The sequence below is a fragment of the Nymphalis io genome, chromosome 6, assembly GCF_905147045.1.
Source record: "Nymphalis io chromosome 6, ilAglIoxx1.1, whole genome shotgun sequence".
Taxonomy (NCBI): Eukaryota; Metazoa; Arthropoda; class Insecta; order Lepidoptera; family Nymphalidae; genus Nymphalis; species Nymphalis io.
This window is the reverse complement of record NC_065893.1, coordinates 4,620,669-4,629,004: the sequence shown is the minus strand read 5'-3', so window position 1 is coordinate 4,629,004 and position 8,336 is coordinate 4,620,669. Positions and strand designations below refer to the sequence as shown.

Below are 8,336 nucleotides of genomic sequence, written 5' to 3'. Positions count from 1 at the left end.
ATCGGTAGATTTGATATTACTAGAATTATTGTCATCTTCAATTTCATATACATGCTTATTATGAGCACAGTTTGAAAAACGATACAACTTACACATACGCGCAACGTGTCCTTGATTACCGCAAGAAGAACACCGAAGATATCGTGCCGGACACTCACCGTTTATATCACATTGTGTATAACCACACCCTGAGCAAGGACTTTTACCCGCATTAATGTTACGTAAACTTTGGCGTCCCGAACCTGAAGTGTTAGCTGTCTTACTAGTCTGCGCTCGAGCCCTCCAATCCGGAACTGCACCTTGGTTGCGACCTCTCAATTTGACACTATCGACGTACGCGGTGCCCCCGACACCACTCTTACTGCTCATTTGACGTTCACTTTCCTTTGATATTTCTTCTGCCTGACAAATCTTTATCGCTTTTTCTAAATTTAACTCATCGCATCTTAGTAAACGATCCCTAATCGTAATTTGATGAACACCGCATGCAATTCGATCTTTGATCAAATCCTCTTTTAATGTCAAGAATTCACAACTTTTACTTAGAAGGCGTAGCGCTGTAACGTACTCTTCTTGAATCGACTCGCCGATCTCTTGGTTTCGTGAGAAAAATTTATATCTCATCAATGTGACATTTGATTTAACATTAAAATGGCTATCAAACTTTTTTGATAACACATTTACATCATCACGATCATTTTCTTGATTAAATGTAAAAGTTTGATATATGTCAAATCCGTCTGGGCCTATGAGATTTATCAATGGACTGGCTTGAACAATCATTGATTCTGCATGTACTCCTAAAGCTTTCAAAAATAGTAAAAATTTTTGCTTCCATTTTTTCCATGCATCAGCCCGGCTGACGGGACCTCCGCCGTCAATTTTTAGTTCAGATGGCGGTCGCGCGTGTTATATTTTGAATCAAAAAAATATATCTTGCCTTATAATATCAAATATATAATAAATAAATAGTCATAATATAAATAGTCAATCACATTTCCTCGAAAATAAGTAATTCTTTTTTCAAGTTTCTTTTATAAATTTAGCGCACTTCTTACATTTTAAATATTAATAATTAATATTTAACAAAACCGCTGCCACCATGTTGTATATTATAGACATCACCTCTTTGACAACTAACTTTATTTCTTTATCACCAGCCAGGTATAGACTCAACTACAACACTTTATCTCTTTTTAATTCGAAGCACTACTCGCACTCGAATGTTGCACTATGGGAAAATATATATATTCAAAAATTAAGATTTTATGAAAAAAAGTTAAAATTCACGTTCAAAAACTGTAAACATTAATATCTGCGAAGCTCCTAGAGTCTATGTGATCCTGGTAAAAAGGAAATAATATCGGCCCACGCTCGCACCCATTGAGACACAGGGATCCGTCTATGACATTTCATCTCTTTTTAATTCCTGGGAAGCACTACTCGCACTCGAATGTTGCACTATGGGAAAATATATATATTCAAAAATTAAGATTTTATAAAAAAGTTAAAATTCACGTTCAAAAACTGTAAACATTAATATCTGCGAAGCTCCTAGAGTATATGTGATCCTGGTAAAAAGGAAATAATATCGGCCCACGCTCGCACCCATTAAGCTACGGGGATCTATCTATGATACTTCATCTCTTTTTAATTCCTGGGAAGCACTACTCGCACTCGAATGTTGCACTATGGGAAACATTAGTTACTGGTATGGCTCATGGTGTGCTTAATCATTATTGTTATTATATTAAAAATGTTGATACCCAGTGAATAAACTATTCTCATAATTAATTTGAATGTAAAATAATATATATTCAAAAAATAAGATTTTATGAAAAAAAGTTAAAATTCAGGTTCAAAAACTGTAAACATTAATATCTGCAAAGCTCCTAGAGTCTATGTGATCCTGGTAAAAAGGGAATAATATCGGCCCACGCTCGCACCCATTAAGCCACGGGGATCTATCTATGATACTTCATCTCTTTTTAATTCCTGGGAAGCACTACTCGTATTCGAATGTTGCACTATGGGAAACATTAGTTACTGGTATGGCTCATGGTATGCTTAATCATTATTGTTATTATATTAAAAATGTTGATACCCAGTGAATAAACTATTCTCTTTTTTTTATATTCGCCGGGAGGCCAAATGACTCTACTCCACCTGATGGTAAGTGGTAGTAGAGTCCAAACGCGACGACGGCCAGTACAGACGGAAAAAACGTTCTGCACTAGCCGCCTTCGCCTTGCCGGCCCGCAAGATGCCTCTTCACGCCTCGTTTGAAGGAACCCGGGTTGTAAGAGGAGGGGAACACGTGAGCTGGTAAGGAATTCCATTTTTTGGAAGTGCGACAAAGAAAGGAGTTGCCAAATTTCTTTGTTCGCGATGGAATTGATGTCACAGTTAGGCGGTGACATCGAGAACCAGCTCGCGTGGACTTAAGAAGGAAGGGGGAAGCAGGAATTAGAGAGAATAATTCCTCAGAGCACTCGCCGTGATACAGTCGATAGAAAGCGCTCAGTGCTGCTATCTCACGACGCAATTGTAAAGGTTCAAGGGTGTTTGTGACCTTTACGTCGCCAATTAATTTGAATGTAAAATAATATATATTCAATAATTAAGATTTTATGAAAAAAAGTTAAAATTCAGGTTCAAAAACTGTAAACATTAATATCTGCGAAGCTCCTAGGAGTCTATGTGATCCTGGTAAAAAGGGAATAATATCGGCCCACGCTCGCACCCATTTGAGCCACGGGTATCAATGGTTTTCACGTACCATAGATATCTATGGTACGTGAAAACGTAAAAAACAAACAACAGACTCACTTTCGCGTTTATTAGTACGGATTTTATATATGCCAATAATTATGACATTTACAGAAACTTGTGAAGTCCATCATTAATTATTTCACCATTGTTATTTATAAAGTATACAATAATAATAGTAATCGAGCAACGACATTTTAGATAATTTCTGAATTGTGACGACTGGTTTGATTTTGGACGCGTCAATCGGAAGTGACCTAAAAGCTGCTTTTTAAGGTGTAATATTAAACTACGATCCAATATAATGCTTCGATTTTATTTGAGGCGTTACTCATCGGCATTTTTACATAGACATTAAAACATTAGAAATGCGTAGACAAATCATCATTATTTTTTTGACTATTGCAATAATATTTTTTAAAACTGTTATACTGTTCTGATAATAGGTATACTCTAACCTCATGTCTCAGATTACGTATAGAAACTTAACGTCGTCTGTAGATATTGTAATAGCGTTAAATTTAATTATGTGTGACCTATGTCCTGAGAAAACATCGCACTCGCCCATGATTAGCATTGAACGCCACGTACAAATTATATTGTTTTTTTTTATAAGCAACATAACATAATATCCAATTTGCAAATTAACAATCTCTGTTTCTAAGTCCTTGACTATACAATACAATAAATAAAATCATAAAGATACACAATCTAAATCTATACAAATGTAAAACTAAATTATTAATGATTGATGACGTTAAATTATTTTGAAGCAGAGAAACTCTTAAATTGCAGCCACAAAATACGAACACACACCTATACAAATACAATAAGGCAAAACACTAAAGTATTATAAATGTAACGAGAGAAAACCTTATTAATTGAAATTGTAATGTACACTATGTATATTAATGATAAAATTTTGACAAATTTGATAAGTTTTTCCGAGATACAGGTTTGTCGCCTAGTTTGGAGCTCAATAGATATTTATGTTATGTATAATAAAGCCTAGTACCAAATATCATGTGATTGTATATAGTTTTCGTAATAAAATATTTATTACCGTACAATGTCCGAGTAAATTTATTTTCTTTTACGTAATCCTTTTAGTATCTCATCAAAAATATAATTTTTTAAGGTTTTTGTTTAAATGTAATTATCGAAGTTTCGAGTATATCTTCTAAAATTAATACAAGTTAAAAAATAAAAAAAACAACGTTCAGATTAAAAATCAATCACCAGCTGAGTCAACGACATATTTTACGTTTTTATAATAGCTCTACTTTTCTGTTTCTTTTATACAAATATTATACATATAAAAAACCAAAAGTTAAACTTCAATAAAAAAAATTTAGAGAATTTCATATATAAGTCAATTGTCTGTATGTTCCTAATTTAATTTCAAAATACTACGTTTCTGTTGATATTGTATCTAGGTATATTTTCATTTACTTTCGTGTAATCTGCAAGCGATTTCTATAAGCGACAGGGAATGTGTTCCACGCGTTTTTTTAAATGTACTTTTACCGATTACTCGTAAACGACTAGATCGATTTGGATGATTGATTTAATTTTTATCCTGTTTAAGTATGTTAGCCGTGATGATACTGAAAAACCCGGGCAAGAGCACCATTAAATTTTGACGTGTTTAATGTTTGTTTATAATCAACTGCTTGGCGAAAACCGCGTGAGGAAACTTGCATGTGGCACATGAAAATCTACCTCGTCTATCCACCGACCGCACCCGCAGCGTAATAGAGTAGCGTAGTAGGCTTCAAACCTTCTCTTTAAAAAGGAGTGAATGCCTTAGCCCAGCAGTGGGACATTATCCCCAAGTTGTGTCATATATTTTATATTGAAGTATAATATATAATAGTATTAAAAATAACTCAAATAGGGTTTTTTCAAAGTCGGTGCATTTTTTGTAAGATTCGGTAAAATTTGTTTTGAAAATCTTTGTTTCACCGAAGACGGAAATGAGAATAACCTAATCTAAGCAATCGCCTTGGCCATTCCTCCCTCTCTTATAACTATAAAAATGAGAATAATTTCATGATATTCAATTGCAAGTTTCAGTAATTTAATTGCAATCGAAAGTCGAAAATAGTTTTTTTTGTGGAAAATAATGCAATAGCAATGATAGTTGTGAAAGTGTTAATTAATATTTGACAATCAGTAAGTTATATACAATCAGCCTAACCTAGTATATTTTACTTACCTTCAAACAGTAGACATGTAGCGAAGTAGAGGATAATCGGATAATTCATGACTGACAGGTGTATTTGGCCGTTACTTGCTTAATATTTTTAAAAATATGCAGCGCAAGTTCTCCTTTTTTCGGTCATTTATTTAAAATTTATCGATTTTTATTTACTGAATTTTATTTTTTCAGCTTTAATAGAGACAAAATTCTTATATATATTTTGAAACTACAAGCGAGTTGTCAGGTTTGAAAATCCGCGAGATACGTTCGTCACTTTGTCAGTCGCGCAACTATTTCAGTGGTCTTGATGGTAAACTTCGGGTTTCAGCGCAGCTCAACCCCACCACCCTTTGGTGGTGTTTAGAATGGGGACAGGGAGCGTCCCGAACCCATAAAGAAAATTGTCTTGCCTCGACTAATTGAAACAATATTTGGTTTCCGACAGATAATTAAGGTTGTGTTTCGTTACGAGATTTATGCAGCTTTATCATTTTTGATAAATTGATACAAGGTATTTTAGAATGTTTGTTTAAAATAAGTGCACGTACATAAAAGGTCAATCTGTTATAAACGTAAAGCATACGTATATACGTAGTAGGTTGTTATTTTCGGCTATATTAGTTAGATAACTGTCTTGATGTATATACATGAAATTGAAACATATAATCCGTAGGTAATATTGAAAAATAATAAATTAATTGTATTAAATATTCAATTCTAATACAAATAAGTATAATACTAAGTGTTTTATAAAATAATAGTAACCATATTTTTTAATTGGCCTAAAAAAATGGAAGTGAATTTTCAAATAAGAAAACTTATAATGTTTTCAACGAAGCTCAGAATGAAAAACATTAAACAAATATATAAACTGCTGGCACCTTTAATTGCAAAATGAATAAACAATTGAATAAATCCACCCCCAATAAAAAAGGTTGTAAAGTTACAACTAGTCGATTTAACAAACAAAGCCATTCGCCTAATTGGATGTCACGGGAATAACGCGGTAAATGTTAGGCCAGGCAATCGTGTGCCGACATTTAAGTTACGACTCTCGGCCTTCGACGCCAGCCCCAAAATACTCGCCTAATGATTGTGTGAGATACCGGATTTGAGCGCTACAATTTCGCTTTAGTGAATTTTCTTTTGGTGAAATTTCTGATAGTGTTTCTTCAATGTATATTAGCTATTTAGTTTATAATCAAATCTAATTGACTTAGCAGTGGGTACTAATTAATGCCTATAGTAGGTATATTATGTATATTTGATATATATATATATATATATATATATATATATATATATATATATATATATATATATATATATATATTTAAAAAGCAAATATTTCAAATGTAATAAATATCTTGATCGAATTTCGGCCTACAACTTTTTATTTGCCCGACTCTGGATTCAGACATGAGATAGTGGAAACTTCAGTAAACTTTAGTAGTTTATAAGATAACTACTAGACCAAAGGCACCGTTTAAAAATATAGTATAAACATAGTCTGTTTATTTAAAAATAGGTGTAGCTATAGGCATCTAATATAATTTGATAGCTAAACGCTGTCTAACAAAAACGAAGTTTTTGCGTAAATCCGGCCTACAACAACAGAGCCAAATAATTCAGATTTGGAATTCATATTAATTATTATTATATAATTATATGTTTTGTTCCAAAAGGAAGTCTTGATTATTGGACAATTATAATCTGATATAAGTTATTTGATAAAAAACATATCATCGCGAACACTATATTCACGTATAGGGATAATAGCAGCAAAAAGTTCTATGATGTTTTGTAAACGTTCTAAATGTATGGAAAATTTATGATAAATGTCAATATTCTTGTTCTTCTGTCGCTGTAACCGTTAAAATAACTAACCATACCACTCAGCGGTATTTTTTGAACCGAGTCTTTATGCTCAGTCCAATTCAGTATTCTCTTTTTGATCAGCCGATTACGAAAATGCGTAATAAAATAAATATCTATACTTCCTAATCTTATTTAACTTTGTTATTTATAGCTTCTGACATATATTAGTTTACCGCAAGTATATCAGTTTTAAAAAAAAGGGTTATTGTGTAATAATTATAGTTACATTCTATGACATTTAGTGGTGGATCGATTGTATTCGCTGCAAACAAATAAATCGAAAATAAAATCGAAATTATTTATAAAATAAATAATTGGAAAAGCCTTGCACACACTCAAATATTAATAGTATATAAATTAATTTATCCTAAATAACTGAATATATATTTTAAAAATAAGATAATGACATAAAAGTTGTAGGTTTTGTGTATAAAAAATAAACAACGAAAAATCTTTACCATTTCTATTTATTAATATTGATGATGGGCTCACTTAAACAAATATAAAACATCACTTATATTATCTGTTGTCTTTTCTTTTATCAGACATAAACGTGCTTAAAAATGTTTTTTTTTTATCATGAAAAGTATCAATTAGTTTATTATGTAAGGTAAGAAAAAAAAACAATATATATAAACATTTTTTATTAGTAACTGAAATTTACATTATTTATTTAAATACTACAACTTCATACATATATTATAACAGGCTCCGAGTATTAATAAACAGTTACATCATTTAAATAATGAATTCAAAAGGATGGGGATATTTATCATTTTAATTTTTAATTATAATTTTTTTTACATATTAAAAATGATATAATGACAAAAGAAGTATATATATAATGTAACTTTTTAATAATACTCATCTCATTTATTAAAAACTTGTATATCAGAGGTTGAGCAGTTAACCAAGACTCGCTTACTCCTGGCTGATTTGTTTAAACGATTGCCATTAAACTATATTACCTTGCTATGTGAGTATAAATCTTACATATTTATGAAACGTTGTACATTGATTTTTTAGTTTTATTGAAGTTTTTTTTCAGGTCTGTTGTCGAAGATATTGATTGAACGTAATATATATTTTAAGATATTTGTTTAATTTCAATATGTAAATGCGAATTCTGTGCTTTTATTTTGAGTTATACTATTTGCATTTTACGTAAGTAAAAAACAAAATTAATTCACCTTATCAAAGTTATTTATTTTCTTATAACCTGGCATACTGAGCAACAGAATAAGGTTTCATAAATGAAATCGTTTAGTGATCAGTTTATTAAGTCTTAAATAATTATAAAGATTAAGTATTTAACAACAAAACATTAACGCGAGAATATATATTTCTCACATGAACAAAAAAAAATGTATTATTTAATATAATTAAAATTGAACAAACCGAACGAGACTCGCGTCAATATTTTATATCACAAATTAATTTTAACGTAATTTATCATAATATATCAACCTGGTTTTGTACAACAGAT

General features: G+C 31.3%; 1 protein-coding gene across 1 annotated transcript in view; it reads right to left on the bottom strand.

Annotated features, from left to right (window-relative positions):
* LOC126769261 (PH and SEC7 domain-containing protein) overlaps positions 1 to 8,336 on the bottom strand; it is a 159,877-nt gene that overhangs the window by 87,040 nt on the left and 64,501 nt on the right. The gene's annotated exons all lie outside the window — the stretch shown is intronic.